The sequence below is a fragment of the Rattus rattus genome, chromosome 13 (genome assembly GCF_011064425.1).
Source record: "Rattus rattus isolate New Zealand chromosome 13, Rrattus_CSIRO_v1, whole genome shotgun sequence".
Classification (NCBI taxonomy): Eukaryota; Metazoa; Chordata; class Mammalia; order Rodentia; family Muridae; genus Rattus; species Rattus rattus.
In genome coordinates, this window is record NC_046166.1 from 12,524,373 (window position 1) to 12,542,704 (window position 18,332).

Sequence of the window (18,332 nt, forward strand, 5' to 3'; positions counted from 1 at the left end):
CTCTGTCACCAGATAGTCTCTGAGAGAATGGCTGTCCATGGCTTACCTGCCTTGTCCCTACCTGGGGCAAGAGCACTGAGTAGTGGGGCCTCAGACATGATTTTGTTCTCGAAGGATCCCTTGCCTCTGGTTTTCCTACAGATACTTCCCTATCCCTAAGCAGGAGCGTGATGAGGAGACCAGGCTGGACATAGTTCACAGGGCAGTTGATGCCACACTCAGGAAAAACCCTGGGGTGGCCTAGAAACCAACAGCACAGGGCCCTTCAGAAGTTGCACCTCTTCTGCTTCATCCGAGAGGAATTCTGACCATGATGGTGGCCAGCCAAGCCCTGCCACCTGGCACCCTGTCTCCTGTTTCTCCTCACCACAGCCATTGTAGGCGAACACAGGGCAGAGTCTCCAGCCACAACGGGGCGGAGGATCCCACTCAGGCTTTGGCCTCTGTCCTCAGTTTCCTTTGACAGATTGTAAAGAGCCATCAGAAGGTAAAATGTCCTCGGTGGCTTAGGGTTTCTATTGCTGTGATAAAACACCATGAACAAAAAGCAAGTGGGGAGGAAAGACTTACACTCCCATATCACTGATCATCATCACGCCATCAGGACAGGAACTTGCCACAGGGCAGAAAACTGGAGCCAGCAGCTGATGCAGAGGCCATGGAGAGGTGCTAGTTTGCTCCATATTGATTACTCAGCCTGCTTCCTTATAGAACCCAGGACCACAGCCCAGGAATGGCCCTCCAGGCCTGCTTACAGCCCAGTCTTACAGAGACATTTCTCTCCATTGACATGGCCCCAGCCTGTGTCAAGTTAACAAGACTGTCCAGAACACCCTCTGAATTTAGGGCTGTGTGGCAATTAAATGTGTCTCATACAGGAGATTGTTCCCCTCACTCAGCTTCCATGGTTCAGGGAGGCTGAGGATGTATATATAAGCAACAGACTGAAACATTAAAAACAAAACCCAGAGAGCAAGCTGTGTGTAGTGACCACACATGGTCATGACCGCTTGGGACACTGAAGCAGGAGGGTCACTTAACGTAGAAATTTGAACCCTACATGGAGGCCCCCATTCAGCACAAGCCAGATGCATGCAGAATAGAGCACAGAGGACCCTTCTACAGCTGCAAAGTAAAATGACAGGCACATATGAGCCCCAGCAACATGAGACAGCCAGGAATTCCTGAGTATTTCCTTAATGCATGGAGCAGAACAGAAGCCTGTCCCCTTCCAGGGTGTTCTGCATGCATAGCTGCAGAGAAAACAGGTTTGAGACAGTTGGAGTTGGAATTATGATTCATATTTCACAGCCTTTTTGCTAAAATTTTTAACAAAATTACTTATTGGGATTAATGATATGGCTCAGTAACTAAGAGCACTGGGCCTTCCAGAGACTGGGGTTCAGTTTCCAACACCTACATGGCACCTTGCACCATCTGTAACTCTAGTTCCAGGAGACCTGTCACCTTCTGGCCTCAGGCACTGCGTGCACACTGTACAGTTATACATGCAGGTAAAACACCAATACACATGAAATAAATATCTTTAAGTTAAAAATTGGTGGGCTGGAGTGATGGCTGCTTTTCCAGAGGTCCTGAGTTCAAATCCCAGCAACCACATGGTGGCTCAGAACCATCTGTAATGGGATCTGATGCCCTCTTCTGGTGTGTCTGAAGACAAGAACAGCGTACTCGTGCTAAATAAATCTTTAAAAAAATTTTTGGTGTGGGTATGTATGTGTGGTGAACAAATGTGGCTGTATATGCCATCGACCTGTGAGAAGGATGGGGAGTCAGTTCTCTCCAACCATGTGGGACAGAGTTTACACTCAGGTTATCAAGCTTAGCAAGTGCCTTTAGTCACTCAGCTACTCCACTGGCCCACCATTTAAAATACTGTTTTGGTTTTTTTATATATGTTTAATTTTATATATAGGTGTTTTGCCTACATGTATGTCTATACCACATGCATGCCTGGTACCTGCAGAGGCCAGAACAGGGCATCAAATCTCCTGAGACCATAGTTACAGGTGGTTGTGAGTCACCACTAGTTTCTGGGAGTCAAATCCTGATCTTTTGGAAGAGTGGCCAGGGCTCTTAATCACTGAGTCCTCTAGTTCCTTAGAATATTCTTGTGTTTGTGTTTTTTGGTATTCTTGAGCCTGAGTGTGTAGTTCTGGTTGTCCTAGAACTCTATGTAGGTCAGAGTGGCCTTGAACTCACAGAGATCTGCTCACCTCTGTCTCACAAGCACTGGTATTGAAGGCATGAACCATCATGCTCAGCCCATTAAAATATTTTTTAAAGAAGTATTTTATGTATATGAGCACACTGTAGCTGTCTTCAGACACACCAGAAGAGGGCATCAGATCCCATTACAGATGGCTGTGTGCCACCATGTGGTTGCTGGGAATTGAACTCAGGACCTCTGGAAGAGCAGTCAGTCAGTGCTCTTAACCACTGAGCCATCTCTCCAGCCCACCCCTTAAGATACTCTTAAGGGAAACATTTACATATTGGGGCTGAGCAAGTGTCACTTTTTTTTTTTTTTTTTTTTTCCCCCGGAGCTGGGGACTGAACCCAGGGTCTTGCGCTTGCTAGGCAAGCGCTCTACCACTGAGCTAAATCCCCAACTCCCTCTCTAGACTCTTAGTTTAGTTTTTGAGACAGAGTTTCACTACACCAAGCCACTGGCCTGGAAGTCTCTGTGTATCAGGCTAGCATCAAATTCATAGAAATCCATCTGCCTCTGCCTCCAAAGTGCTGGGATTAAACATGCACCTCAGCATACATCGTAGAATAACTTGAAAGTATACATACATACATACATACACAAATTGTCATGAAACACACCTCTCACATCCATTCGGCCCTGACAATGAATCCCAGAGTTGAGGGTCACCCTGCCCCAATGTCCATCTCTCTATCCCACCCATAGTCCTCTACTATCTGAAGTGGGGCCTCGGGCAGAGAGAAAGGAGATGCAGGCTTGACCCACTTTTTTTTTTTTTTTTTTTTTTTCAGAGCTGGGGACTGAACCCAAGGCCTTGCACTTGCTAGGCAAGTGCTCTACCGCTGAGCTAAATCCCCAACCCAGACATCAATATTCTTATTTCTTTTTTCTTTTTTTCATTTTTGGAGCTGAGGACCGAACCCAGGGCCTTGCGCTTCCTAGGCAAGCGCTCTACCACTGAGCTAAAGCCCCAACCCCATCGACCCACTTCTTAAAGTCCATATAGTCCTGCACTGACATTACTGGCCTGTGGTCCAGGAGCCACTGACCGACCTGCAGGAACTTGAGCCCCTGGTGGAGTAGCAGTGGCCACACAGCTGGTGGCCAGTGGAGGGGCTGCCCACAGTTACAGAGTAAGCAGGGATGGGCTGCTGCTCACTGCTGCCCCTAACTTCCACCTTTGGGGCCCAGACTCGGGAGCAGGGGCCATCGGCCTGACAGGTGTCCACATTTCACAGGCAGGGAAACAGATCTAAGAAGAGCTGAGTTGCTCAATTCTTCAGAGCATATTTCCCTGTTTGGTCTTGACAGCAGGCGGCCATGCTTCCTACTCAGTGGAGGTTTACATCCTGGCCCAGAGGTCAGGAACCTCCTGGTTCTGTATGTGAAGTGTGGACAGGGAAGGTCCCCACCCCCAATCACTTTGCCTAGGCTGACTTTCCACCCATCCTCCTAGCAAACCCAGTTCCAGTCTTCCTTTCACTGATAAGAAAACAGAAGCTGTCTTTCTGGAACCCAGGCTGGCCTAGAACCTGTGATCCTCTTGCTTCAGCCTCCTAAACACTGGGGTGACACGTGTACATCAGCCCATCTCACATATTAACATTGTATGTACAGTGAAAATGGGTGTGAACACCTTCAATCTTAGTGTCTGGATCCAATTTAAGTGACATACTGAGATGTTGTCCAAAAAAGAAAGAGGAGGGGTTATAAGGAGAGGAGGAAAGGCCCACACAAGTTACTTTCTGGAGCTCACCTCATTTGGTCTGTAGGATATGCTGGTTTGCTCCTTGACAGATGAAGGCTAAACAGGAGTCTAGGCAAACAAGGCTGATATACTAGTCTTGGCATGGTTTTGACAAAGGACCTCTCACCACAAGAGTCCCTGGGGCAATTAAAGCATCCAAGCTCTGAGACTAGGCCTCTGAATGGGGCCTCCGATCAGGGCCTAGAGCCCAGGATCTCTCACATCCTAGGCAAGTGCTATTCACAGAGGCCCCTTGGCTTATCTTAGAGGCTCCTGCATGTACAACCTTGAACCCCGACCCTGCCACCTCTGGGGCACCACCACACCCAGCTTACCAGAAAAGCTTTCAATAACCTGTGTACCCTCTGATCCTTGTGTGGGAAGTATGGGTGCTGTCCACTCCCCAGCCTGGACCATGTGGGAAGGAGAGTGCCTGCACAGTTCCAAAAGGAGCCAAGGAAGAAGGAAAACAGGAAGTGTGAAAATGGCAGGCTGACATATGCTGAGGGAGCTGTAACCACGAGTTTTGTTTGGGAAGCAGCTGTGGTACATTGAGAGAAAAGCCTCCAATTTGAACCAAACAGTGCCTTCCTGTGCCAGAGGGTTAAAGACAGATACGCTTCCACTCACTATGTGTTTAAGGAACACACTGCTTCCCACCCCACTTCTGAGACCACAGTGAAATTAGAAGCTGCAGGGTTTATTTGAAGGATACCTCTACAAGGAGTAGGAGAGTGAGAGAAAAGACCCTGAGGTCTGGAAAGAGGACCTGGAGCTTGGCAGGTAAAGGGAACAGCTCGTGCAGAGGTCTTGTGATGAAAATAACCGTGGCTGTCAGGAGCGTGAATCCCTTCCCATAACACCTGAGAGTTTTTAAAAGATTTATTTGTGTCTTTGTGTGGGAGTGAGTGCAGTTCCCAAGGAGACCAGAAGAGGGCATCGAATCCCCTGGAGCTAGAGTTGCAGGTGCCTGTGAGTCCCCATGTGGTCCTCCACTAGAGTCTCCAACCCCAGAAAAACTGAAAAACATTTGACCATGAATTGTTCCCCCACAGATCTGCAGGTTGATGACGTGTTCCTCCGTGGATGGTGTTTTCAAAAGGGTCTGGAAATGAGAGTGGGCACATCTTCCAAATGGGACCACAGAGGGTCTTCAGGGACAGAAGTGAATGGCACAAGAGCTGTGTGTTCTTGGGGGATGGGGGGATGAGAATATAATAGAAGCCCAACCTGGGTCAGACTTTTTCAAGTGTCTGTGGCAGGGAGCAGGGGTGCCCCATAAAGAGGGGGTCACATCCTCTAGAGTTAAGTTATAAGTGACTTGGTTGCTTGGGAACCAAGCTCTAGTTCTCTACAAGAGCAGCAAGCACTCTGAGCCACTGGATGCTTCCAGATCCCAGGCTGCAGTTTTTGTGTGTGTTTGGAAGGCTCCGAGTGGCGATGGCACACCCCTGTATTCCCAGCACTCAGGAGGCAGAGGCAGATGGATCTCTGAGTTCGAGGCCAGCCTGGTCTACAGAGTGAGTTCCAAGGACATCCAAGGCTGCACAGAGAAACCCTGTCTCAAAACAACAACAAAGTCATGCCAGGTCCCCTTTGTAACTTAGGTGCAGTGCTGCATAGAACCTGTAGGTCCGAGGCTTTAAGCCCTCTCTAGAGGCCGAGGGCAGTGGTTCTCAACCTTTCTATGCTGCCACCCTTTAATATAATTCTCCATATTGTGGTGACACCCAAGCTTAAAAACTATTTCATTACTACTATGTATAACTTTGCTATTGTTGTGAATCTTGTGAACGTGTGTAGTTCCCTGTGGTGTTTTAGAGGGTGGTGAAGCACAGATTGAGAACCACTGGCCTAGAACACTCGAGAGCTGATGTACAGTTGCCACACAAACTCCCAGGACAGGGTCTCTCTCGGTTGGTGCTGTGCCCGCTCTCAGCAGTGGTGGCTTCTGGAGAGCCCATGATTTCCTCGGACCAGTGACTCTCATCCTCGCCACTCTGTGGAAAGACTTGAAAGCCACGGGTGAGGGTTGAAGATACACTCACTGCACGTGTGAGTGAGGACAGTCCCCTTTCTGGAATGTTCAGACAGACATGTTCTCTGCTGGCTGTGATTGACACGCCATGAGTTCAACGCTTCACAGAGAGACCCCCCGTCTCAGATCTTGAGGTTCTAGAAAAGGGGAGGCCTGAGTTGTGGCAAAGAGAACAAGGAACTGAACGAACAGTGACTGGAAGAGTGAACTAGTGAGCGAGTAAGTAGATGACTAAAGGAATTGGTGAAGAACACATGAATGAGTGAATGGTTGTGCGAATTAGAGCATGTGAATGAATGCCTTGGGGTCTCATGGCTGTGAAGAGGCACTGACCATAGCAACCCTTATAAAGGAAGACACTGAGTGGGGTTTCCAAGCTTCAGTCCATTATCGTCATGGGGAAAGCATGGCAACGCGTAGGCAGACGGTGCTGGAGAAGGAGCTGAGAGTTCTATCCTGGTCTGCAGGCAGCAGGAAGACTGAGCCACCAGGCCTGGCTGGAGCTTCTGAGACCTCAAAGCTGAACCAATGACGCACTTCCTCCAACAAGGCCACGCCTCCTAATAGTGCCACTCCTTATGGGCCTTTGGGAGCCATATGCTTTCAAAGCACCACAATAGACCAATGCAGGAGATGAGTGAAGGGGACATAGGCAGGTGAAGGGGGAGTGATAGATGGGTGAGAACGTGAGCAATGGACTCTTACAGAAGGGCACTGCAGAAAACCAGGCCCCGGGTTGGGGATTTAGCTCAGCGGTAGAGCGCTTGCCTAGGAAGCGCAAGGCCCTGGGTTCGGTCCCCAGCTCCGAAAAAAGAACCAAAAAAAAAAAAAAAAAAAAAAAAAAGAAAACCAGGCCCCACATCCTTATCTGTTGACTCATGTGGGCACTCTTGATTCTGGTAAACTCCAGGTCCTCTCAGAACCCACGGCCCCCAGAGCCATGCCTGCCTGGACTCCAAGTCAAACACAGACAAACCACAGTGACCATAGTGAGGAGTGGACAGGAGTCTGTTAGATGCCAAGAGCAGAAGCTAAAGCCAGGTGGGTCACAAGGCACAGTGGGCCGCAGAGGTCCTCCTCAGGCTCAGATGTACTCCAGCCCCAGGCCATGCCAGAGTTGGGGCTTGCAGCTTTAGCTAGAGGCTCTTGCTTCAGGGGTGGGAGACAACACTCATCTTCACCGGTGTTCCCCAGGGCAGAGGCCAGTTGCTTTCATCCAGTTTCCCAGAGCGGACAAAGCCTAGCCAGAGGCTCAGAGCACAAGGTCTGTGGAGGTTGGCTGTGAGTGGAGGCATGGACCTACCGCCCAGAACTAGGGAGGCGGAGGATCTATCAGAGTTCAAGCTCATCTTTGGTGTCTTCGTGTTCTATCTGTGAAGAGACGCCATGACCAAGCATTTAATTAGGGTCTTGCTTAAAAAGATTCAGAGGCTTTTAGTCTGCTATGGCCAAAGTATGGTGGCATGTATATCACTGGAGCAGTATCAAAAACCTACATCCTGCTCCATAGGTGCTGGGGTGGGTGGGGGAAGGAAGGGGAAGGGGAAATGGGGAGAGGGAAGGGGAAGGGGAAAGGGGGAGAGGGAGGGGGAGGAGGAGGAGGAGGAGGAGGAGGAGGAGGAGGAGGAAAAGGAGAAGGAGGAGAAGGAGAAGAGGAAGAAGAATGAGAATTGGATGATTGGTTTTGGCATGAGCTTTTGAAACCTCAAAGCCCACCGTCACTAATATGTCTGCTTTAACAAGGCCACACCTCCTAAACCTTCTAATCCTTTTTTTTTTCTATTCTTTTTTTTTTTTTTTTTTTTGAGCTGGGGATCAACCCAGGGCCTTGCGCTTGTAGGCAAGCGCTCACCACTGAGCCAAATCCCCAACCCCACTTCTAATCCTTTCAAATAGTATATGAGCTCGCTTCTTTAACTCAGACCACCATACTTGGCTACCATAGTGAGTTGGAGGCCAGCCTAGCTAAATGAAACCCTGACCAATAAAGGAAAGGTAGTATGTTGACACTTGCATGCATCAGGGATGGACCCTGGGTGGACCACCATCCTTTCTGTGACTTGGCTGCACCTCCACACCCACCTTTTCAGTGTTTGAAACACAAAAATAAAAGCAGAGGGGTTGGGGATTTGGCTCAGTGGTAGACCGCTTGCCTAGGAAGCGCAAGGTCCTGGGTTCGATTCCCCAGCCCCAAAAAAAAGAAAAAAAAAAAAAAGCAGAGGGGCTGGGCCCAGTTAGCCAAATGCTGCCCTAGCATTCTCCAGCCTGGGTTCTATCTCCCCATTCTTCTGCCTTCACCCTGTGACCTGAGGATCATTTCCTAAGGACAGCTCAGTGGATATAAGTGTGTGCAGGGGAGGTAGGGGTCTAGGCAAGGGTCACTGGGTACCTAGGTAGTACCAGAACAAGCCCCCAACACCATCCCCCAAATGAGCCAGAAACAGCCAGGACTTGCTAACACAAAAGTACAACGGTCACCTCAAAGGGGAAAAGAGTTTGTCCAAGGCCCGGGAACACAGATTCAGGTTATCCTGCTCCAGTGTGGTAACAGTTTTGAAGTATTTATAGTAACAGGACAAAGAAATCATTAATCAAGATGCTTTTCAAATGCATCGTTGGCTCACAGGCAGGTGGGTCACAGCAGAGTGAGGATCTCAGCTACAGGCCTGATGCTTGCTAACCGGTGTAGCCTTTAATGGGTGGGACTTGTGATCTGCTAACTTAATCCATACCAAAAGGTTCCCCTGACTGTTAATAAAGACATTAGAATGAACACAGACGTGGCCAAGGATTGGCTCATAAGGAACTAAACACAGCCAAGGTAAACTGCAATTAGGCACTGGGCCTGCAGCACTACAGGTCTTCACAGCCACTGAAAGTTCGTCAGGGTGTCAGTCTTTCAGACGGCTCTATGTAGGGTGCAACCTCTTTCCAGAACCTTCCATCTCAGATTCCAGCCCATGTCCTCCCTATTGAACCCATGTCACCATAACTCCACAGGGCCCCACCTGTCCCAGGTCTGTCCTCTAGGCTGTCTGAGGGAGCTTTGCTGAGTCAGCAAAACCGCAAGGCTAGGAGGAATCAATTGGGTGTGGTTGCCACCTCCCTCTGGAAGCTCTGACCCAGCGTTCCAGGGAAAAGGCCATGTTGGCACAGTGGGCACAAGACTCGAGCACCTTGTCCCTCTGGATGCTCCTGAGAAAGGAATCAGCTGGGCTGTGAGTGCAGCCTAGTTCCCGGCCTTACTCCAACTGGTCTATCCCCCAAACCTCCCAGATCAGGCCTCAGTAAATCCCATCCTCCCTAACTGCTCCCTCAGCCTCTAGAACATTCTTCCACTTGACCAGCTTTCCACGCCTGCCCCTAAGAGAGCCATCTCCCTCCACAGATATTGCCAGCTCGTGCTTGGCATCCCTGACAGCACCAGTCACTTCCAGTACACTTCCTCCTGCAGCAGCTGTGAGGAACATTCTAGAGCTTTCAAACTCATCTTAGTCACTGTTCTGTGGCTGTGATGGGACACCATGACCAAGGTGATGGGACACCATGACCAAGGCGACTTATAAAAGAAAGGACTTAGGGGGCTGGAGAGATGGCTCAGTGGTTAAGAGCACTGGCTGCTCTTCCAGAGCCTGAGTTCAATTCCCAGCAACCACATGGTGGCTCACAACCATCTGTAATGAGATCCGATGCCCTCTTCTGGTGTGTCTGAAGACAGTGACAGTGTACTCCTATAAATAAAATAAATGAATCGAAGAAGAAGAAGAAGGAGGAGGAGGAGGAGGAGGAGGAGAAGAAGGAGAAGAAGGAGAAGAAGAAGAAGAAGAAGAAGAAGAAGAAGAAGAAGAAGAAGAAGAAGAAGAAGAAGAAGAAGAAGAAGAAGAAGAAGAAGAAGAAGAAGAAGAAGAAGAAGAAGAAGAGGGGTTGGGGATTTAGCTCAGTGGTAGAGCACTTGCCTAGCAAGCACAAGACCCTGGGTTTGGTCCCCAGCTCTGAAAAAAAGAAAAAGAAAAAAAAAAAAAAGGAGGAAAGAGGAAAAGAAAGAAAGAAAGAAAGAAAGAAAGAAAGAAAAAAGAAAGAATTTAATGTGGTTTACAGTCCTGACTTACAGTCCTGAGGCAAGTCTACAGTCATCACAGTGAGGAGCATGGTGGCAGCAGGCAGGCATGGCACTGGAGCAGTGGCTAAGGGTTGACATCTGACTCTCTTACTGCCAAGTTGTAGTCAGGGATTGGAGAGACAGAGCTTGGCCTGGGCTTTTGAAACCCCAAAGCCCACTGTAATAGTAATTCTTGGGGGGAGGTTGTACACCCTCCCTTGTTCTCAAATAACCATTGGCTGTTTCTACACACACTCTAGGTCATTTTAGCCCCAATAAAGACACAGAGACCTGATATTTTATTAACAAGATGCAAGTCTAAGTTGGGCAAGCTCCGAGCTCTTCTAATCCTCTAGGTCTGCCTATTTCCCGGCCACTTGTTCCTCTACCATCAATCTGAGTCTCACCTTGGCTTACTCTATCTGTGTGTGATTTCATGGAGACTCCCTTGGAAACCTGCTCATAGCAACTCCTCATGGTCTCTCCACACCTTCCTTTCTGTTCCTCTCTCCTTCTCCCCTCTCCTTCCTCTCCTTCCCCTCTCCCTCCTCCCCTTCCTTCCTCCCCTTCCCTTTCCCTCCTTCCCTTCCCTCCTCCCCTTCCCCTCTCCCTCCTCCCCTCTGTTCTCCGCCCTCCCCCCCCCTTTCCTTCCTCCCCTCCCTTTTAATTTTAGTCTATGCATGTTGATGTTTACCTGTATGTATTTCTGTGCTGCATATGCATGCAGTGCCCATAGCATCCAGAAGAAGGTGTTGGATTTCCCTGGGACTGGAGTTAACAATGGTTGGAAGCTGCCAAGAGGGTGCTGGGGACTGAACTCAAGTTCTCTCGGAGAGTAGTGAATGCTCCTAACCACTGAGCTGTCTCTCCAACCCTGAACTCCTCATTTCTGAGGTCTTCAGGATATGACAGAGAAGCTGGGCCCTAATCCCTTCTACCACAGCTCTAGCCTCTCTCAGAGCTCGAGACCTGGAGGTTCCCATGGTCCGTCTGCTGCTGTGCAAACCCACACCTCACTCCCAACCTGTTTCCCGAGCTGTAAGAGGCTGAGGCAGAAGCTCTACCCTACGGCAGGAGTCTGAGCTCATTCTTAGTTTTAGTGCGTGGATGCAACCTACTCTTAATACTTTTCTGTTTGGTTGTTGAATGTGACTTAGACCAGCCTCATCGATTGCCCTGCCTCTGAGCCACACCTCTGAGCCACCTCACTTCTGAGCCCAGCCTCAAGGTCAACATTTATTCATTAATTCCTCAAGACAGGCTCTCCCCAAGTAGCCCTGGGTGGCTTGTAATGCCCTATACCTTAAGGTAGCACAGATCTGTTCTCCCGTGTCCCAAATGCTGGGATTAAAGGTCCCAGTTATTTAGATTTATGTATACACGAAGTTTCGTGTAACAGGCTGACCTCGAACTTAGTAAGTACCCAAGGCTGGCCCTTGAACTCCTGATCCTCCTGCCCTGGTCTACTGGGTGCTGGGATGTGTCCACCTCGCACCCTACTTCTAAAACACCCCCACTAAGTAATCTGCCTGTCACCAAACCCAGGACTCCATGTGGATCCCTCTCGGGAAGCTCTGAGGTTGGGAGAACAGACTCTCCAAACCCTAATCATACAGAGGAAGATTCAAGCCCAGACCCCTGGTAGTGTTGTGTGTGTCTCCTTTGTGGGGCTCATTTTCCCCTTCTCTCAGTGACCCCCTTGCTGCAGCGCAGGGATTGACCCCTTGGGCTGGGCTGTCCCTTTTACTCCCGGAAACAGGTGTCTTTCCTGCTACTGTGGCTGGGACTCAGTGATAAGACCCAAGGGTCCCTTGGATAGAGGAAGGCAGAGGGCAGGAAGAGGACTCCAGGGATGGGCTTCCTGTCAGCGCAGGAGGGAAGTGAACTCCAGAGCTCATCCCCGAAGAACAAAGCAGAGCTTCAGTCTTCCCGTCCTCTGCCACGGCCCTGGGTTGCTCCATCCTCAGCTATGGAAATGGAACAAGAACAGAAGAAGCTGGGTGTGGCAGGCTCAGTCGCTCATTCCACAGGGATGGTGGAGGCAGGGGGACCAGTTGACGGTTAGCCTAGCTACCAATTGAATTCACAGCCAGCTCGGGCTATATGAGACTCTGTCTCAAACTGCTACTAGCCCTGGTGGTGGTGGCACACGCCTTTAATCCCAGTACTCAGGAGGCAGAGGCAGGAGGATCTCTGTGAGTTCAAGACAGCCTGGGTTGCATGAGACCCTGTCTCCTCAAGAGACAAGAAGCATGTTCCTGAGGGCACACATTGTCCAGGTATCAAGGATTCTGAGCTTAGCATGGAAGGGAAGATGGGGGGGTCCTCTTCTGCTTAGTCTCCTTCGATGGCTCATCCAGGGCCACCAGATCCACAGGGCCCTCAGTTACTCACTCTGTGCTAGAGGACTTTCTACCTCAGGACACACACAGCATAGACTCACACACAGCACAGACACACACAGCACAGACACACACACAGCACAGACTCACACATAGCACAGACACACACAAACACACAGCACAGACACACAGCACAGACACACACAGCACAGACACACACACAGCACAGACTCACACATAGCACAGACACACACACACACACACACACACACACACACACACACACACACACACACACACACACACACACACACACACACACACACACACACACACACACACACACACACACAGACACACACACATATACACACATACACACACAGGCAGACACACACACATACACACAGACAGACATACACACAGACACACACACATACACACACACACACACACACACACAGCACACACACACACAGCACAGACACACACACACAGCACAGACACATACATAGCACACACACACAGCATAGACACAGGCACACACAGCACACACACCACATACACATACAGCACACACACACCACACACAGCACACACACACACACACCACACACACACACACACACCCAACACACACACACCACAGACACACACACAGCACAAACACACACACAGCACAAACACACACACAGCATAGACACAGGCACACAAACACATACACAGCATACACACACACACACAGCACACACACACACACACAGCACCAACACACATGCACAGCGACATACACTTTCCTTCTTCCTTTCCCTCCTCTCCCTTTTCCTTCTCCTTCCTCTTTCTGCCTTTGTAACCAACTTCAGCCATGTCTGGGGACACACCTGTCATCCCACACTTTGGAGGCTGAGACAGGAGCATCACAAGTCCTGGTCAGATTGGGGCTGCTCCGCAAACACCAATCATGGGGCCTGCAGGAGCCCAGCAGGTAAAGGAGCCTGCCTGGTGCCTCACAACCTGAGTCTGAGTCCTCCGCCTGCATGGCGGAAGGACAAAACGGACTCCGGCCCGCCTGGTGTTCTCTGCCCTTCACACACCCTATGCAGCAAGTCAGCAGTGCACACCCCACCCTCAAATTAAATAAATATTTTTAAATCTTTTAAAAAAGCAAACAACAAAAATGAATCACAACAACAAAGGCCAGGAGAGGTCGAGGAAGGGGCGGGAGGAAGGAGATACTTCGTGGGGGCGGGGCTTAGGGGGGTCTTCTTGTCTTGCTTAGACTACGGGCAAATAATAGTTTGGTCACCTCTCTGAGGTCCCAGGAAGCCAGAGAACTGGAAACCGGGTCTCTTTGAAGGAGCTGGTCTGGGGAAACTCCTACTGAGGGTCACCGGCCCTGCTTGAGGCAGTAGGAGCTGGCGCTGGCCTCCCTCTGTCCCTGTGCAGACTGGAGGCTGTCAGGCTGAGTCACTAGGCTGCCGGGGAAGTAATCGGCGCCCAGAGGCCCCGCGTGGGCTGTCACGCAGCGGGAACGCGGCCCCCGGAGCCCCTCCAAACCTCCTTCTCCACTCGCTGTTCCCACAGCTGCTCCACAGAAGGATCGTGGGAGGTGGGGGGCAGGCGAGAGCCCAGGCAAGGCCAGCAGCCCGGACTTCCAGCAAGGTGCAGCCTCTGTGTATCTGGGAGACTTTGCCTAGAATGGGGAAACTGAGGCTCTAAGAAAGGCAGGGTCTGCTCAGGTCTGCATTCTCTGTGTGCAGACTCTGCCTCACTTGTACATCTGGTCGTGTCCCCCTCCCTCTCTGGCTCCAAAGATTGCCATGGCTCCCCAGCACCCTCAGAACAAAACCCACACACCTCCCCGTGGCCCTACAAGGGCCTGGCTCAGCTCCTGCAGCTTCTCATCAGGGTTCACCCCCACCTCGTGGTTCTCTGGTTTATTCGCCTCTGGTCATCTCAGCTTCCACGTTGTTCTAGGAGAACCAGGCTGTCCCTACCTCGGGAACTTTGTATGGGCTGTACCCTCTGCCCCTAGTCCATCTCTCAATGAAGTGACAATTTTAGAAATCGTGGGTGGTCACTGAGATAGCCACATGGGAGCCAGGATTCGAACCCAGGACCATCTGACACTCTCCCCTTCCAAAGTGTCCTGCAAGGCAATGCCATGGTTTTGGTTTGGTTATTATTTATTTAGTGACAAGGTCTCTCTATGTAGCTCAGGCTGGCCCTCAGCAATGCCTCAGCCTCCTGAGTGCTAAGATGAGGAGCAGGAGCGAAAGCTACTTTAGAAACTCCTTCAGGTCCATTGTTCAATGAAGCTGGCTGACCCCCAACCTCTGAGGTTCCCCTGCCTGGGTGCCAAAGACCCTTGGGCCCCTTCCTCCCATCCCTGCACAGATAGATTCCCAGAGTCCCTCCCAGAGTGGCCGCCATTCCTCCGGCCCACTTTCTGCCCTTCACAGGCACGGATGTCAGAGCCTACAAGGACATATTAACCAAAAATAATCCTGCGACCTACTCCTGAAAATGGGCCGGCCCCACCCGGCCACCTGGCTCCCAGGAGGCAATTAGCACACGTGGTGAATGAGAATAATTAGATCTGAGGGAACGAGCGCGGTCCAGCGCCACCTCCCCTTGCTCCTGCCCCTTGCTCCCTCTGGCTCCTTCCTCTGTAGCAGGCTGGGCTCCGGAGTTTCCTGCGGCCTTTCACTGAGCCAAACTTTGCCTGGGAGAGAAGTCACTAACACACTCCACCTTTCCCACACCCCCATGGGCCTGCGCTATGCTGTGGGAGCACACTCAGACGGGGCAGTCAGGATCTGTACAGAGACACTTTCTGGGGTCAGACCTGACACAGAAGAGAAAGAACTCCTTGGAAATGAGGGTGCTGGAAGTAGGCTTCTGAGGGATGAATAGGAGTTTTCAAGGAGGAAAAGGTCTGAAACTGAGCCTGTGTATGGCTAGAGGTATGGGGCGGACGGGAGAGAAGGGAAGCTTGTGAGTTCCACACCATATTGCACCCATTTAAAGTTAAATCACACTAATTACATTTTGAGACAGGGTCTTACTATGTAGCTCTGACAGTCCTGGAACTCACTCTGGTCTAGGAGACCTGTTTTCTGGAAAGAGATTCGTGCTAAGTTGGCTCGCTGTTGGTTTTAGGAAAAGCTTCCTAAGAAGGACACAGTGTCCAAGCAACACAGTAAATGGTACCGAGGCCTGGGCTAAAGGCTCTCGGGAGCTCACGGGAAGCCTCAGAAAGAGTCAGTTTTGCTCTGATCTTGTGGAGAGAGAACCTGACTAGAGGCCATGGCTCATGTGTAGCCTCTGCAGTGTTCAGGGAGCTCTTCTGGCTCCTGCTTGGTTCCTCCTGTGGACAGGAGGCTCATCGCTGCACAGTTCCTCAGCTATCAGGGAGCCACACCAGTCAAGGAGGGACACCCAAGGTCCTTGGGAGATAGTCATTGGGGTCCAGGAGGAAGTCCCTGCAGCCTTACCTGTCACTCAGGGACAGAAGGGCTGTGGATGCTGCCTGGGTCCTCCGGCCCCTCACCCTGCCTCGATCCATTGTCTAGGGGAAAGAAAAACCTGACACAAAGAAGAAGCTGCACTCACCCTGGGCTTGCTCCAGGCTAGCCCTGCTCTAGCCCTAGCTGAGAAGCCAATGCCAGGTACAGGTGAGGAACTCTTGTTTTTCGTTTGTTTTGTTTAAGAGACAGGATCTCTTTTCAGGCCTGGAACTTGCCACGTAGACCAGGCTGGCCTTGAAACCAACAGAGATCCTCCTGCCTCAGCCTTCTGGAGGCTCAGCTCTGCTGTTTGTATTTGACTAGTATCTCATGCATCCCAGGTTGGCCCTGACCTCACTTTGTAGCTGAGGATGACCCTGAACTCTCCAGTAAACAATGTCCACCTCCCAGGTCCTGGGGAAAGCCTCATTCCAGGAGAACTTTCTGCTCTCACATTCTTTCTTCCCACACAGAGACAAAGCCTGCCTAGGCTCTTAGCCACCCCACCCCCCACTGCCCAATAACCACATGTCTTGGCTCTACAGCTAGCTCAGTGCCTGACAGACCAGGACCGGCTTCCAGCCTGCTGCCCTGAGCTCAGATACTTAAAAAATGTTGCTAATAAGGAGAAAGTCACTCTGAACACAGCAGACGGTATTTTCTTTGTTCCCAGTGTTCACATGTTCTGTGGCTCCAGGCCTGAGAGTGAAGCCAAATAGTTCCTTTGTGCATATGCCTCTCGAAGTTAGGAGCAGCTGGAGAGGACCTTGTTTTCCCTATCTGGGAAGTACGCATCAAGGAGGTTGGTAGTTCAACCCCTACCTGCCTGTGACTCAGAAATGAGTGAAAATATATCTACATATAATAAAAGTATCAGAGCGCTAATGGGCCGAAGGCCAGGAGCCCTCAGAATTCCTGGTTTGGGCTGTCAGAGGCAGGGAACAGAACTACACAACCTGGAATGCAAAGGAGCGGCACACGCACACGCACACGCACACGCACACGCACACGCACACGCACACGCACACGCACACGCACAGGTCCTTGGAGAGGTAGGCATTCTGGGAGGATGAGGGAGAGAAACTCATCCGCACTGAAAGTTAGCCACCTGCTCAGGTCCCAGCAGACCCCAGAGGGCTTGACACAGGAAGCAAAGCTGAGAGCCACAGACCTGGATTTGGAGCTGGCCATTTGTCCCCCGAACACGGACACCCTTGCAGAAGTTTCTAGAAAAGGGCAGTAAGGGATTTGCCACAGGACTGGGACCCACAGGCAGATAGGTGATCCCCTAAAGGATTCTCAGCTAGCTGTTGTGGACAGAGGCAGGACGCAGCCCACAGAGCTGTAGGGAGCTTGGCCATTCCATGGGAAGACCACACTAAGGACTCTTGGATCCCGAGACCATAACAATGAATAACCTAGTTACTCCCAGAATTTGTTTTTGAAAGTCAGAGTCTCGCTATGTGGCCTTGGATGTCTTAGAACTCACTATATAGACCAGTCTAGCCCAGAATTCAGAGCCTGTTCCCTCCAAGTTGGGATTAAAGGGACCAAGAATCTGATTGCCTGAATGGAGCCCAGGGCGCTGAGGTTGCTTGGCGAGGGCGTTACCCACTGATTTGCAGCCCCACACCCACCCTCGTTTGGGGAGCTGGGCTCAAGCTGTTTTCGTGCTTCAGTTGCTGAGGGTCCAGGAACTTTTTCTTTTTTTTCGCAGAAGCCACCTGAAGGCTCAGGGCCACCCTTATTAGGAGGTAGGAGGGTGAAAGGTCGTTGTCCACCCATTTCCCGTGTTTCTCCCTATCTCTGGGTCAGTGGATCATACTCCAGGATGTCTGCTTCTGTTCCCACACCCTGGCCCTCAACCACACACCCAACACCCACACTTTCGTCTTCTCAGCCTTCAGCCCATCAGCCCAGTGCTCTGCCCCAAGGCGGGTCAGGACAGACCCTCCTTTGCCCCGCCCCCTCCACCCCTTTCCCCACACGGCCACTGTTGTTCGCAGCCACCTTCTGTCTCTCCCCGCTGCCCTCCTGGGTCCCTCCCCTCTGTCCAGTACTCTGCCTGATCCTAGGCCCCTGCCTCTAATCCCTGTGGTCCCAGCCCCTCACTTCATTGGCCCCTCCCCCTTCTTCAAAAGCCCCGCCCTCCCCACGTCCTTCAGTTGCTTCCCACTGGGTCCCCCTTCAGGAGTCCCTCCTCTTGACCTCCTGGTGCCCTCCTCTTCCTCTGCCCTTTCACCCCGCCCAACTCCTCCCCCCCCGTCCCGCCCTCCCTATCTTCCCCCTCGGGATCCCCTCCCTCCTCCCCTCTCTCAGTGGCTGGCCAGCAGGGGGCGCTGAGCAGAGGCGGGGCGGCGCGGG